Consider the following 16,005-nt stretch of genomic DNA (forward strand, 5'->3'; position numbering starts at 1 on the left):
TCTGTGTGTCCAATTCAGCCCACGCCTTCCTTTCATTTGGTATGTGGCTTCTTCCACAGCAAAGACCAACAAATGAAACTACGTACATTCAGAGAAGGCTCTGCAGTCCCAGTACCCTATCCTTGCACCCAGAGAGACCGAGGAGGAGCAGGCACTTAGCAGAAATCAGTGGCCACAGTGCTGTGTTCAGAGAGGTGAGAGGCTGGGAAATTCCTGAGCAGACTGGACACTTATGGAGGGCAGGCACTTCTAGGTGCCGCCTGAACTGCGAGGGGCGCCCAACTCTTAGTAAACCCCGAACACGTGCTGCTGACTGGCGACAGTGACAGTGTGTGGGTCCAGGGCTGAGCAGAAGGATTAAGGCCCCCTTGGCCTGGAAGAGAGAATCAGGATTACATCTTTGGAAGCAGGTAGTCTGTGAGGCGTGAGGCCTGCAGGACCCGGGTGCTGAGCAGGCAGGAGATGCCGACCGGAAGTGAGGGAGCAGAGCAGGACCTGGGCAGGAGGTTTGAGGAGAAGAGTGTACAGGTCCTGATTAGGGGGCCTGGGGGCTTGGAGTGAAGTACCCAAGTAGTAGAAGCAGGGAGTAGGAAGGGAGGACTGCCTATCGCCTTCCTTCTCCCGGGTGTGCAAGTGCATGGGTGATGGGCCATCGCAGAGAAGTGAGGGAGAAGTAGCCTCTTGCCATTTCCCAGTTGCATGAGTTTCCTGTGGAGGCCATAACAGACTACCACAAACGGGCTGGCTTAAAACAACAGAAATTTATTCCCTCACGGTCTGGAGGCCAGAAGTCTAAAACCAAGCTTTCGGCAGGGCCACATGTCCTCTTGAGGCTCTAGGGGAGAATCATCTGCCTCTTCCAGCTTCTGGTGGCTGTAGGTGTTCCTAGGTTTATTTGGCTATGGCCACATCACTTCAGTGTCTTGTCTGCCTCCATGTGGCCTTTTTCTCTTCTGTGTGTCTCTTATAAGGACCCCTGTCATTCGCTGGATTAAGGCCTTATCTGGATGATCCAGGATGATCTCATCTCAAGATACTTAATTGTAGCTGCAAAGACTCTTCCTAGAGAAGGTTCCAGAGATTTGATGTGGACATATCTTTTAGGGGATATGATGGTTAATTTCAGGTGTCAATTTGGCTGGGCCATGGTGTCCAGAAATGTGGTCAGACATTATTCTGGATGTTTCTGTGAGGATGTTTTTGGATGAGATTTACACTTAAATTGATGGACTTTGAGTAAAGCAGATTGTCCTCCATGTGGGTAGGCCTCGTCCAATCAATTGAAGGCCTGAATAGAACAAAAGGCTGACCTCTATCGAGCAAGAGGGAATTCTGCCAGCACACGGCCTTTGGACTTCGCTACAACATTGGCCCTTCGTGGGTCTCCAGCCTGCCAGCCGCCCCATCAGATTTTGGACTTGCCAAGCCTCCACAATCATGTGATCCAATTCCTTAAAATAAACCTCTTTCTACACATACAGAACCTCTCTACTGGTTCTGTTTCTCTGGAGAACTCTGATACAAGGGGCTGCGATTCAATGCACTACACCGGTATCCTGTCTTCAGCACTGCTTCTCAGATCTGAATGGGCACATGATCTTGTTCAAGTGCAGATTCTGACTCAACAGATCTGGGATCTGATTAGGGGACCCGGATTCCCCATTTCTACCAACCTTCCAGGTGCGGTTGCTGGTTAGGGTGACCAACTTGTCCCAGGACTATCCCACTTTAAGTGCTGAAAGTCCTTTGTCCCAGGAAACCCCTGAGCTCTAGGCAAACCAGGATGGCTGGTTACTGCTTGTCCACAGATGGCACTTTGAGTAGCAAGGGGCTAGAGACCCTTGTGTGTGTGTGTGGGGGGGGGGGGGTTGTGAAAACTTGAGATGTCCCTCAAATATGGGGATAAGTGTAAAAGTATTTTGCAATGGATAATCCATAGGTATTAGTTCCTAACTTGAGGTGCCATGGTAAGTTGCACACTTACTCTCTAAGAGTCTTCCTTTTCCAGAGCTTTTATTTCTTGTAATTTTCTATTAGATTAGGATGAAAGCTTCAGTCAGGGTGATTTCTCATCAAACCCCCCACAGTGGCTCCGCAGACGGACTCAATGCCAGCTTCACAGAGATGGAGAACCTCCCGAGGAACTGCCCTCATGCTTCCTCCCCCAAGCTGAATATTTTTTCCTCTCCCAAGCTGAACACAATGACTCACTCTTCTCCTTGCCTGGCAGACATTGAAAAGAGCAAGGCCGTGAAGTCAGCCGAAGCTGTGTTTGAATTCTGGCTCTGCTGTTTACAGATGATTGATCTTGGAGAACTGACTTAACTTTTCTAAGGTTGGTAATACTTCTATAGACATAATAGTCATGGAGATGTGACCAGGGTGAAGGAGACACCTGTGAAAAATGTACACACAGCACCCAACACTCAGAGTTCCCTTCCTCTCCCCAACCCGGATGGAATGGTGACACAGGCTCTTGTGGGTGATACAGGTCTGGTGACTGCCCTATCCGCTTGTAATATTATTTCACATATGCTTTTCCTGAAATCATCTTTAATTCTTTTTTTTTTTTTTAATTTAGCTTTGTCCTAACCAATAATATTTGTGAAATCATGGATTTTACTTTCTAACTGTATATTTTTTTCAATGCACAGTAAATAGATTTAGTTACACATTCAAGAGTTATTTAAAGCACCTTTTCTGCTAGTTATAGATCTTTTTTTCTAAGATACATTATGATGAATACAGTCAGGTAGTCATTCATTCAGCAGATCCTAGAGTGCTTTTTTCTATTAGAACAGCTTGGCATGGTTCCAGGCTCTGGAGCGCCCATGCCGAAGCACTTGCCCCCCGAGCCCACGCATTCCTAGGACTGAGAAGATTGGTGATTTGCCACACTGTTTAGGAAGCTCTGTTATGCATTTACCGAGGAGCCCGGTCAGGGTGCACTGAACCCCAGGTCTTGGGTTGGATGATTTCTTCTGCTCTTCATTTACCTCCATGCAATGGGAGGGAAGTTACAAGGGGTGGGGAAATCTACTCTAGGGCCTGAGCATCTTGTCCTGGCTTTCCATCTAATTCTTCCATACAGGTGACTGAAAGAGGAATTGACTCAAGCCTGCTCTGTGGGTTTGGCCATTGTGTGTGTGTGTTTTCTCCCTTCCCCTCCTCTTTCCAGGCAGCTGCATGAGTAAGCTGGCTCAGGGCCCACAGAGACTGGGCAAGCCAGCCGCATGCACCTCTTTGCTTTTCCTCATCCTGCTCGCAACACTGCTTGGGGCTCCAGGTCCATGCATGGACAAGATGCCAAGACTCAGATTTGGGGATAAGCCCAGAGCTCCAACTGGCTTTATCCGATGCTGTTAGACTTTGCACTGTGGAGCACATGCTGCGTCAGCTAATACAGCTCCCACCTTCAGTGTGACTTCCCAAGGCTCCTCTTCCTTGGGACTTGGCCTTGTCAATGGTCTCTGTCTTTCGCCTTGTCCTGTCTCCCAGGGCCTTCCTCTCTGTGTACCAACATGGGCCTCCAGGGCAAACATCAACGCAGCTAACCTACACCAGTCCTCTCTACGGTATATTCTTTGCATGTCAGTGCCATGTCTTTCCTTCTTTCCTTACATAATATTGGGAGAATGGGTTACTCTTAGGCTCTTCACTTGCCACTCATTCCTTAATTTGCCCAGTCTGTCGTCAGGCCTCACCACCCTCCTTAACCTGCTCTTAAAAGTCAGCAGTGACCTTTCCATGACCCTCCTCCTCTGCAGCCTGTGACGCATTGACTCTCCTTTGGCTCCAGCACCAGATGGAGCTTTTCCTGACTCATCTTCTCCTACCCCAGGGTGAGGACACCTCGAGGGCTGTTTTCTGGTTTCTTTTCCCCCTCTCCCTGCATTTGTCCTCTCATGGAGCAGTCCCCTCTGTGCCATCTTCTGCCCTTCAACACAGCATTTACCTTCAGCCTTCCCAAGAGAGGAAGGGTACAGCATTCGGTTCCATTCTCATACCCTCTGGAGCCCAGAACTAAAAAGAGAAATGTTGAAAGCCTTCTGGCAAAGCCTCTGGGCAGGACAGTGGGAACGGCTCGGGGTTTCAGAAAGAAAATGTGATCCTTGGGCGCTTCAGAAAAACAAGGAGATTCATCAAAAACAAGACATAGTGAATCAGCCGCCTTGCTTTCTACTGACAGGACGCAAATTAGTTTGCTGTCAGAGCAATGTGCAGGTAGGGATCCGGTTTCAGAGAGGTGTCAATCAAAGCTTATCGTAACAGACTTACGGACAAGAGGGAGACCTGGGAGCCAGGTGAGAGTGAAGTAAAACTATTTACTGTAAAGACTGTGGGTGGAACTTAGGGACAGGAAGGGCGCCTGAAGCACAAGACCTGTCAGAGTGACCCGAGGCTCCTCAGATAAAGCTGAGGGGAAAATAAAGGCCCGAGCAGTGCTCCTGGAACAACCCCCCAGCAGGTGGGCAGGGGTCCACGCTGCTATTTTAGGCTCCCCTCAACACACCCAGGCTGATTTCTAGTGCTCTAGGGAGACCTGGAGGCCCTTACAGGTGGTGTTTTTATCAGGCAGTGGCAAAACCCGTTTGAAGCATCGCTGGGTTCTAACTGCAGCGGGTAGAAAGCTCTCTGTTATTCAGAAAACAGGGACTCTAGGGAGGAGTGAGTCCCTTTTCTAGAGCAGCACCCAAATGCTGCTGGAATGTGAAACCCGAACGCCTTGGGCAGACTCGCCAACATGTAATGAAGGAATAGAGCAGGTGGGTTACCCCGTCTGCCCAATTCCAGCAGCCGCTTTCAGAGGCAGAGTCGACGTGTAAGCATCAGGCAAAACTAGGCAGGCACCTCCAGGCTCTGCATTATTACCAACAGATACTTGTTAATAAGTTGCAGAACCTAACACCCGGGCCTGGGGTGTGCGTGTGTGTGTGTTTGTCGGGTAATGTTTATGAGACTATAAAACGAAGCAAGCGCACACAGAGAGGAGGAGGAGAAGGGGCGGAAGGCAGGGTAAAGGACTCGAGAGCCAGAGGAGGAAATGAGGCCTGAAGAGACTCTGTGGTTCACAGTGGCAGGTCCTATATGTTAGAGATGGTGTCTAAGGGAAGGAGGTGTCTATCGAGTAGAAGACAAAGAGCTGTTGATCAGGAAGCGCCCCGTGGTCTGGGAGCCCCAGGGGCCGCAGCAGATCACGGGGGCTGAGAACTCCGGGCACCACCCCTGCTTCTGCTTGCCTTCTCATCTGCCTGCTGTTAGAGGGTGGGTCAAAATCAAACAGAAGAATTTAAACCTTTCGCCCTTCCAGATATATATAACAATAAACATTTTTTAATGTAATGTCGAGGTAAGAATAGAGAAAAATATAACAACCCAGCTTTTCATTTTTAGCATTATGCCATTTTGCTTCAGCTCTTGTAGTTTAGAGTAAATATCACAGATACAGTGGGAAGCTCTAGTCTTTCTGTTTCGAAGAGGCTACTTCCTTTGCATCAGCTCCGGGCAGTGGGGCTGCTTTCCAGCCATGTACACATCCCCTTGAGAGTCACAGTAGCTAGGTCTTGATGTAGGAAGGCAGGCACTGAAGTGGACCCTAAATTCCCTCTTGCTCAGGAAAGGAGGCAGAAGGCAGAAGGTGGGTGTGTAGGCAGGGTTATTGTTAACTGAGGTCTAAAGAAACGGGATATTGAAAGAAGCCTTCAGGCTGTACCCATGTAATCCAGAGCACCTACCAAGCAAGCATTGGCACCAGTTTTTCTTGTTTATGACTTTAATCTCTCTGTTTGTCTTTCCCAAACACCGTTATTGAATTATGGTGTGACCTTTTAACCACTGTTTATGAATCATCACTGTAATTTTCCACTTACAGGACTGGATCTGCAGGTGGGTGTTGCCACACTTACTCAAATGTTTCCTGCTTATTTACCTGCATAATTAGGACAATGCATAATATTGATTTCAAAGATTTCGTACAGATTAAGTGAGATAATATATGTAGATCACCTAGCATAGTAATTGACAATATACAGAGTAAATGTTTTCTTCCCTTTCCTTGCTAAATCCTCATAAAGCATCTGTTTAAAACTCTCCAAGTGTTGCCAAAAAGCACCACAGTTAGAATTTCTGGAAACTACTTTTGGTCCACATATAGAAATTGTGGCATTTCCCTTTTTTTGATTAACCCAGATGCTGGAAATCCTGTAGGAATTAACAGTGTTAAAATACAATTTTTCAAAAATGTAAAAATAGGACTTTCAAAGAAATATGAAATAACATTGGTCAAATGTAAGATGTAAGATTCCCAACCAGTAAGATGCCCATTACTTAATGAGGGTGCCAGTAAGATGTTAAGACTGTGTCAGAGGAGAATTTGAGGAACAGAGAGGCAATGAGGCAAGATAAAATAGTTTTGCTAAGACATTCAAAATTGGTTAATATCCTAGTGCAATAAAATGTAATGTTTGGCGTTATCTTTTCTACACAGGAGCAATCAATTGTATCCTTACCAGACAAAATCCATTTGTATCACTATGGACAAGAACTTTTTGCATCCATCAATTTTTACAAGTTTACCTCAGTCCCTACAGAGATGGAGACTAGATTAGTCAATAAGAAATCAGTCAAATTGTACAAGCCTATGGAATCAGAAAATCAGAGAGTCCAGGAGGCAATAATAAACATTCCACTGAAGGGAAACCTAATAATCTCTTGCCCATTTCCATACCTTGGACAACTTTTTCCCAAAGATACCTATACCTATAGGATGTGGTCTAGGAAGGTGGCCTTGGAATTTTCTCACTCTGAACTGTGGGACCACAAAGCCAGCCTGGCACAGCCTAGATCTAAATGCCCAGGCCCCTGTCATAGCCAGTTCCATACCCTGTCTCTGATTACAGCAATTCTCCCCTCCCTGGGCCACGAGGACGATTTGGGAGAGGGTGCTGGGCACTCAGTGCCAGCATTGACCATTTTGGTCCTGTGCTTGGTAGCCCAAGGGCTCGCTGTGTGTGTAGCGCTATTACTTAAGCTTTCCCTCCACAAACTGCCCCAACAGGCTTCTCACACTACTCTCCTCCTTTGCCCTTGCAAATCCGCAACCCATGCTGAAGACATCATTTATATACCCTGAAATGTGCAAAATTCATTAAACAATTCATCGCATGCCACCTAGGAACACCTCTTGTATCATATATATTTTTTAACTTGTACAGTTTTAAAAAGTGTTATTTCTTGTGTCTTCAATGAAGTGGTACTTCTTTGAACTATTCCCCTCTACCACCACCCAATATTAGATGTTAAATAAATATCAACAGTTTTAAAAGTAGGTGTTTAAACAGGTGTTTAATTAGATGTTAAATAAATATTGATTGAAAGGATAGATAGAAGGTATTAGAATAGAGTCCTTCCCTGCTCAGAAAATTTCTTTAACTTTCCAGCGCCTTCAGAATAACGTGAGAACAATTTATCAGAGAGCTCACGCTCCCCTTTCATAGTGTCCACCTACCCCTGCCAGGCCCCCAATACAACATTGATTTTTGCATCTCTAGATCTACTCTCCCCACCTGGAATGCTATTTTCCTTCACCTTCAGGGCTTAACTCAAATGCCATCTCTCAGGAAGCCTTCCCTGATGCCTCTGGTTAGAAGTTACCTCGTCCTTGCTTGTCCTCTAAACAGCTCTAATGAGATGATAACAGATGCAGGCTGCAGAGCCAGCCTGCCTGAATCCACTTACTGGTTTTGTGATCTTTGGCAAGTTACAAAACCATTCTGTGCCTGAGTTTACTAATATAAATCTGGGGAGAATGCTACTGCTCACCTTATAGGGTTTTATGAAGATTAAATAAATTAGTACATGCAAAGCACGTAGAAGAAGCCTGGAACACAGTGGGTGTCCAGTAGGAGTTATTTATTATTATTCCTTTTGGATGCTCTCAGAATTCTTTACTGGGGCCTCTTTCGGTTAGTGCATTCTGTCTCACAGAGATTATAGTTACTTTTTCCATTTCTGTCTCCATCACTAAACTAAACTCCTTAAGGAATGTTTAGGGAACATTAGATGAATGAAAGAACAAATTAAAGACTGGATGAATGAGTAATTGCCCAAGCTATCAGACAACAAATCCTAATAAAAATTCAGACTTTTAGCTCATGGTAGATGACTTTTTTAAAAACCACCTAACTTTTTGAACTCCTATTTTACAATTTCAAGCATCTGTTTGATCTGGAGTGTAATGTTTGGATAGCCCTGACACCTCCTACAGCACCAGAATCTTTACTACTTAAACCATCTTGGGCATATTTGTTTTCTGGGTGTAAGTTAAAGTGATAACTTGATAGTCAATTTGTCTTGCTTTCTAAAATTCACACATGTAGTTCATTTTTTTCTTAATGAAAGTCCTAGGTTGGAAGGAAGGAACATTATGGCTAGCAAGTTATGTGACCTTGAGCAATTCGCTTCTACAATCTGGTTTTTTATTTCCTCATTTTAAAAAGGAGGTGATTTCACTACCTGTAAGGAGCAGTGTTTGAACCACACATCTAGCACCCCAATTTGTAAGACTCTCATCTAAAGAATGGGCCCCCAAATCACCTAGCTCTGATAGCCAGGGGGGCTTGAATCCACGAGTCCCACAGCACTATAGCAAACAAAGAAGCAGTTTTTAAATGGGCTACCCAAAACCATCTATAGATTCAATGCAATCCCTATTGAAATTCCAGTGGCATTTCTCACAGAAATAAATACATAATCCTAAAATTTATGTGGAAGAACAAAAGACGCTGAACAGCCAAAGCAATCTTGAGGACAAATAAAGCTGGCGGCATCACACTTTCAGATTTCAAACTACATTACAAAGCTATAGTATATATATTTTATACATATATCAAAGCATCATGTTGTACACTTTAAATATCTTACAATTTTATTTATCAGTTACCGTATAGCTCAATAAAGCTGAAAAAAAGAACAAGGCCTGGCATCAAGTAGGCTCTTGACACTAAACAGTTATATTCAGGGATGAAGTAACAAGGGGTTGGGCTAACTGAAAAAAAGGGTTCAGATGTAAGAAATACTATGAAGTGCCTTTAGAACATGGAGAAAAGACCTGAGAATGGCTAAATCATAAATAGCAGCAATGTTAGGTGCAAACAAGGCAAAATGCAGGCGACGTCAGGAAACTCGCATGGCCATAACCAGATGAAAAGCAGGTCCGCACAGAGGAGAGGGCACTGACTTCACTGTGGGCAGGGAAGCACCTGCTGGGCCTCAAAGGGTGGAAGGGTTCTCAAGGCTGAAGCAGGGACACATTTCCTGTTGAGGTTACATCAGAATGTACCAGACTAGAACTCCTGGAGACAAGGGCTTACGCAGGACAGCCCTGAGAAAATAGCAATATTGGGTCTGTCCCTGTGGCCATCCATAGGGCTCTGGCTACTGGGGAAGGGCGGACAGGTTTCCATCCTTCAGTCCTGCAGATCAGAACTAAAGCTCTGGCTATTGTGTACTTATAACAACCGTAACCCATAGGTTTATGTATAAATTCCTTCCTGATAAAAGCTACCTTCTTTTTAAAAGCGTTTCTAGAAAAACTAAAAAGCATCACAAGAACATGGCTTTAAGACCATTATAAATGAGACTTTGATCCAATGGTGGTGAGCCGGGGTTGGTTTCATCCGCACAGTGCCAGGTCACACACATACCGATGGGTTCAACAAGCATTTGGCGAATGGGTGGAGAATAAATGAATGAACGAATGAAAGAAATACCAGAGGCGGTCTTGATTCTCTCAGTGGTCTGGAGCAGGGTGACCAGGGTGCAGGGTGGAGAGCCACAGGAGCCATCCAGAAAGAAGTCTGTCTGATGGACAGGTTTTTAAACCCGTTGCAAAGAAAGCAGAAGCACATATCTGCCTTTTGTGGGTAAGTCTTTGTTCAGCCTTGGATCTCTGTCTGCAAGAGATAATATGACTTTTATTTCCCCTGTGTCCAGTCAAAGAGGCTTTCTGATTAATGTTTGCAGGACACAGAGACAATAAACAGAAGCAAGTGTCTGGCCGTGGTAGGGAGAGGTTTTGGGTTGGACCCTCCTCTCTAGTTTTAGTAGTGCCTGTGACAGGGGAAGGCATTCTTAAATCTTTGCCAAAATGACATTGTGAAGCCCCTCACGCTGGGGTGCACCAGCCAGAGCCCTTGAACAGACAGTCAAGGTCAGGTGAGCACTCGGCTGCTCCGCCATGTACTGGCAGCGCCGGAAAGTTCCCGTATCACAGACCCCCTGGCTGTGCTGTGAGTTTAGATGAACCTGTTCTAGAGCTAGAGGGAGGCAGCGACATGCATTGCCATTCAGGGGGCAGTACATGCTGATGACTGGGAGAGCCCCAAGCCTAGAGGACACTGACAGGCCTGGGTTTGGAGCCCAATACTGCATGTCCACCAGCGAGGTCCCTGGGGGAGTTAGATGCAATTCCTGCCTCTAGCGATGTCAGTCTTAATCTGAAACTGTCAACCCTCAGTCCTGTGGGAGTAGCGCCTGGGAGAAGCCAAAGGAGGGGCGAGAGAGAGGGCAGGAGCGGAGATCGAAGTGGGAGCCTGGCTGTGATACCCAGGGCGGCTCTGCCAGGCGTAGGGCCTGTTGCAGGCAGGAGCCTTGACTTGGGGGCTCAGTCAGAGAGAGGTCCACAGATAGAACTGAGAGAGTCTGTACACTTAGAAAGGAAAAAATTACACCCTGATTTTCACTAACCTCTGACTACAATTTAGATTTTCCTTCTGTTAAAAATGCAGACAACAAACCATAGTGAATTAGAGAACCTGTGAGCACCTGTGACTGTCACAACTTTCATATCACATTACGATTGTTGCAGAGACCTTGAAATTTCAATTAGATTCATCACTTCTTCAAAATCGCAGCCATTTTAGACCTATTGCTAGATCTTGTCATTTAATACATTAACAAAGTAACATTTATTTTCCATATCACAAATGTGTGTGTATTTTGATAACTGAATTTCAGGATGATTGGTTCCCCTTACAGTCCTTTATGCTTATTTCATGCACTAAAAACATCATTCTGAGAAGTACCAACAGGCTTCCATGTTGTGCCAAAGGGCGGAGTTCGTGGCCCACAGAAAGGTTAAGAACCCAGAGCAGCTGCCAGCAAAGGGAGGTTCTGAAAACACCTGTGAAGTTCCGTTTCAACATCCTTTTCAGAAGACAGAAACAAAGCCCTTTGTTGCTCATGCACGTTGCCCTGGACCAACTCAGAGCAGGATGGCGACATGGTTGAGAAGAATGGGTGGAGGGCCCTGGAGACATAAAGAAAAGGAAGGGCATAGTGACACCCCTAACCCCCACCACACAACACACTGTATAACCCACTCTAAGCACGTAAGTTATTGCTGAACCACAGAGGCTCAGAGGAGACCCCCGCCGCTGAGGGATCTCTCACGCCGCAGCATCCGCTGGCTCCTTGCAGACTCAGCACCTGCCTGCTTAAAACTCTCAGTCCTAACACCCAACATCTGCCAGGGAGCTGCCCTGCCTATTGAAATCTCCCAGACCCCGAAACATCTTTTCCTCGAGAAGGTCAAGATGAACTTTATGGTCTTCGTTTGATGACCATAATCAAACTACTGTTTGATTACTGAGTGTATGAGCCAAAGCTCAGTACAAAAACACCCAGTTGAACTTTGAAGTTTCTGTGTTTTATTAAGAAAATGTTATAGAGTCTGGCTGTGTATCAAGGACATGTTGACTCTGCTCTCCACCCCTATTTCTCCAAGTCCGTCTTAGGGATTAGAAGGGTGTGGCCAGGGGCCAACAGGAAGGGGTGTGGAGCAGAGGGAGAGGCCCTGCTGGCAGCTGGCTGCCTTGGAACTGGCATGGGTGGCTCGAGCACTGACCTCTGGGGATTGCCAAGGTCTGGGCCTTGGGCTCGCTCATCAGATTTACTGCACCAGGAATAGTTGTCTACTGACCCCCAGCTAATGTGCAGATTAAGGAGGGGGGGGATGTAGGAAAATAATTGCGATGTAACAGAGCCTCCAGCTTTCTGATCTGGTAAAGCTGAGGTTGACATCTGGCCAGAGTAAGTAGAGTTCTTTCTTCATTTTCCCTAGGAATCCAATGCTGTAAGAACAAAACAAAGCACAATGAAAGAAAGAAAACAAAACAAATAAAACAACCCTGCCCTCCCGTTGTCCCCCATTTACTTGCTGAAGTGCAAATAGGTGCATTGGTGGTTGAGGGAAAGTAAAGGAAGAAAAAGTCTCCTTGCTGCCCACCACCCCCATGAACCACTCATGGAAAGAACATGGTACCAGCTACTGGGAAACCTGGCTCCCAGCCCTGGCCCTGCCTCTAATCCTCGGCTTCACCTTGGGTAAGTCCCTTGTCCTCGTGCCTCAGTTTCTCCATTGGAAAGTTTACCAACCACTGAAGACCAGTGCACTGGGGAAGAAGAGGGAGGAGGGATAGGCAGCTTGAGTGCAGGGAGGCAGGTGGGTGGGGGTGGGGGCTGGGCTCAGACAGGGCGAATCGAGGGAGCAGTGAGGTCTGAGCAGGTGGCAGAGGCCTAGCCAGGGACAGGCAGGACTCTCAAGGTGCTGGCGTCCCACTAATCGCTGGTCCTAAACACAGACTTGCTCTCCATCCTGACTGGCTCGCAGTCCCCCCACCCCACCTGGGTGTGGAGCGGAGAAAAGAAGAATTCTGGTGTAGGCAGCTGCCCCACGGCACCGGGCGGACTTGGGAGCTGCAGCCAGTTAGTCAGAGTTCTGTGTTCAAACGAAAGAGGAGAAGAGGGGCACAAAGCTCATCCTTGTGGTAGCTTTCATTCATTCGTGTGTTCATTCATTCATTATGTGCTGTATTTGGATAGTTTTCTGCTTCTGAAAATAAAATGTGCTTATTGTAAAAAATTCAAACATAACGAAAGTCTGAAATCCATGAAAATAATGTTTTCCTAGAACTACCCCCTAGAGCAAACAATTAACTTGTTATGTGTTCATTGTATGTACTTTTTTCATTCCTTTATTTTCCTTTTTTTGATAACATACAAACACGTTTATTTTGGGCAATATAGAAGTATTTGGATTAAAACATCAGAGAGCTCCTTTCCACTCCTTTCCACCCCTAACTCCACTCCCCTCCGCAGAGATAGTCACAGTTAATATTCTGGTCTCTATCCTTCCAGACGTTCAAGTGCAGGTAGCCCTGCGTCCTGAACGCCAGCTCCCAGCACTGTCAGTGCGAAGGCAGCTCCCCCACACCCCCTGCCTGTACACTTCTCAGGGAGGCAACAGACACTGCCTCCTCTGTCCCCCAATATCCAGGGGCACATGTAAGTCCTCTAGCTGTCCCCTGAAGGTTCCTGTCACATAGTTTTAGGTGAGGGAGAAGCAACTGTCCCTCCCCAGGTGGGGCATGGTGGGGAGGGTGACGAGGCTTCAGCACTCTACTAATTCTTCAGGCCTCTGTCCCTTGGTGGGCTGAATGGGGTATTACTGCCAGCAGAGCTGGTTTCATGATATCTTAGCGTGTCCTGCATATGTGGTCCCACCCCTCTTTTGGGCTGTACGGGAACGAAGCATCTATTATGCACTCTCAGCCTTTGGGGTCTCAGCTGAAACAGAGACGGAAAGAATCCCATCTTAATGTCTAGTCACTTATACTGTCATTTAATTAACCAGCTTTCATTGATGGACACTGGGCTATTTCCGGTGTGTGTGTGTGCGCGCTTCGGCCTCCACAGCTCATCTAACCAGGCCTGGACTAGGGCCCCCTGCCCTGCTTCTCCAACTGGGAGAAGCGTGCCACTGGACCTACCCAGTGTATGCCATGGGGCTGCGAGTGCACCATATTTACCTAAAATTTGAGGTGAAAACGTTTGATGTAATGTAACTATTCAATACTTAAAATAAGAGGGACAAATTGAGAGACATCAAGACTTTGCAGTGAGCTCCCTGTTCAGGGCGTTGGTGCCACACCTCCAGGAGATGTGCTGTCATTCTCCTCTGCCCCTAGGGATGGCTTGAAATGCACCAGTGGTCCATTTCCTCCAAGATGGCCCTCAATGACCCCTGCCTCCCAGCATCCACACCCTTGAGTAGTCCCTTCCCCCACTGTGGCAGGAATGGTCTATGGGACCAATGAGTTATAAGGTTGCTAGGTTATAAAAGACTTGAGCTCTTTCCTTTCCTTTTCCTTCCCTTTCCTTTTCCTTCCCCTGCCCCTTCCCCTTCCCTTCCTTTCTTGGATCATTTGCTTTGGGAAAAGCAAGCTTCCATGCTAAGCAGGCCTATGGAAGAGGCCCATGGGTAAGGAGACTGAGGGCTGCCAACAACCACATGAATGAGCTTCAAAGCAAATCCTTCAGCCCCAGTCAAGTCTGCAAAGACTGGAGCCATAGCTGACAGCTTGATCATAATCTCATAAGAGACCGTCAGCCAGAACTACACAGCTAAGCCACGCCCAGATTCCTGACCCTGAGAAATTGTGTGATATAACAGATGTTTGTTATTGTAAGCTGCTATACATATTCAGTTTGCTTTTTAAAAAATAACTATTAAATATATACTATATGCTCAGTGCTGGAGACTCAAAGATGAGTAAGTTATCATCCTTGACCTTCAAAAAAAAAATCAACTTATAGTCGGTGGTGAAGAAAATACACAATCAGAGGTAGTAACATTTTTATGTAGAACATGCCACATCGGAGGTAAGAGTGGAGGGCTTCCTGGGAGAAACAATCCCTGCGCTGAGTCTCAGTAGCAGTTTTCCAAGCAAAGAAGGATGGGAAGGATGGTCCAGGGAGAAGGGATACACGAGGAAAAACCTTGGAGCATGAAGCAGCATGGAGCGTTTGTAAGGAATCACAAATGGTTTCCATTTCCAAAGTGTAAAATGCAAAATTGAGAGTAGCAAGAAATAAGGCTGGAAACACAGGGAGGTCCAGAGGGTCTTGGGGGCTGTGCAAAGGGCCTTAGACTCTATCTAGCTGAGGGGGAGCCATGAATGGGGCTCCAGCAAAGGAAGGACATGTCAAGACTTGCCTTATGGAGGGTGGAGTCAAAGGGAAAAATAATTGGATCGTCAAAGATTCTCACAGCCCAGAACGGAGCAATCTAAATGGTCAACACCGTGTTTCCCCCAAAATAAGACCTAGCCGGACAATCAGCTCTAATGCGTCTTTTGGAGCAAAAACTCAGTAGTAAAAAAACACAGTAGTAAAGGAATGTTTAAATGAATCTTGATAGCCCATACAATGGATTATTACGCTGCTATTAAAAATTACTTTTGCAAAGACTATTTCATGATGAGTGGGACAGTTTTGTCCCCTCCTTTTCATCTAACATGCTGGGTATGCAGCAAGATCTCAATTTTCTGCTAAAGAAAAAAAAAACTATCAGAAAAAGCAATTAGTATGATTCAATAGATTAGTAATTAGGAGACAAAGGAAGAGAGCATAAACCAGGGTAATGAGAAAAACCCAGGCAGAGAAAAGGGGGCAGAGCAAACAAATGTTTAAGAGATAAGACTGTGACGTGGTGACTAATGGTGGGTCCAAGAAGCGAAGGTTATCAGGGAACTTGTTTGACATGGTCAGCTTGGGGGGTTTGGGTGATGATGGAGCCATTGACAAAACCTGCGAACCCCAGAGGCTCAGGAGTTTGGGGAGGAGGACAAGGGCAGGTCTGGACGTGCTGAGTTCTGAGGTGCCCGAGAGGGTAACAGCTAAAAGCAGATCATTGGAGGAGTTACCTTGGGATGAAAACGTTGGTTGAGAATTCCAGTGTTTAGGGCAAGATTTGAATAAATGGTCTGTCCTCTCAAATATTATTGTTGCTTGTGTTTAAACACTGGCAGTGTTCAAACAAATGGCTCTATGTATGAAATCACGAACGCAGAAGACATTTGCGTGGTTCTATCAGTTAGGACACTATTTTGCCCAATTGAACAGGGGCTTTGCTGGGCTCACAAAGCCAGAAGTCAGAGGAGTGTG

At 46.2% G+C, this 16,005-nt stretch overlaps 1 long non-coding RNA gene across 1 annotated transcript; it reads left to right on the plus strand.

Moving 5' to 3' along the window:
* Window positions 1-1,114: 1,114 nt before the first annotated feature.
* Window positions 1,115-13,444, plus strand: LOC109446066 (uncharacterized). Its single transcript, XR_002137136.2, has 3 exons — window positions 1,115-1,680; window positions 2,231-2,335; window positions 12,122-13,444. It is a non-coding gene; the product is annotated as an uncharacterized LOC109446066 (long non-coding RNA).
* Window positions 13,445-16,005: the final 2,561 nt, after the last annotated feature.

The sequence above is a fragment of the Rhinolophus sinicus genome, linkage group LG04, assembly GCF_036562045.2.
Source record: "Rhinolophus sinicus isolate RSC01 linkage group LG04, ASM3656204v1, whole genome shotgun sequence".
Lineage (NCBI taxonomy): Eukaryota > Metazoa > Chordata > Mammalia > Chiroptera > Rhinolophidae > Rhinolophus > Rhinolophus sinicus.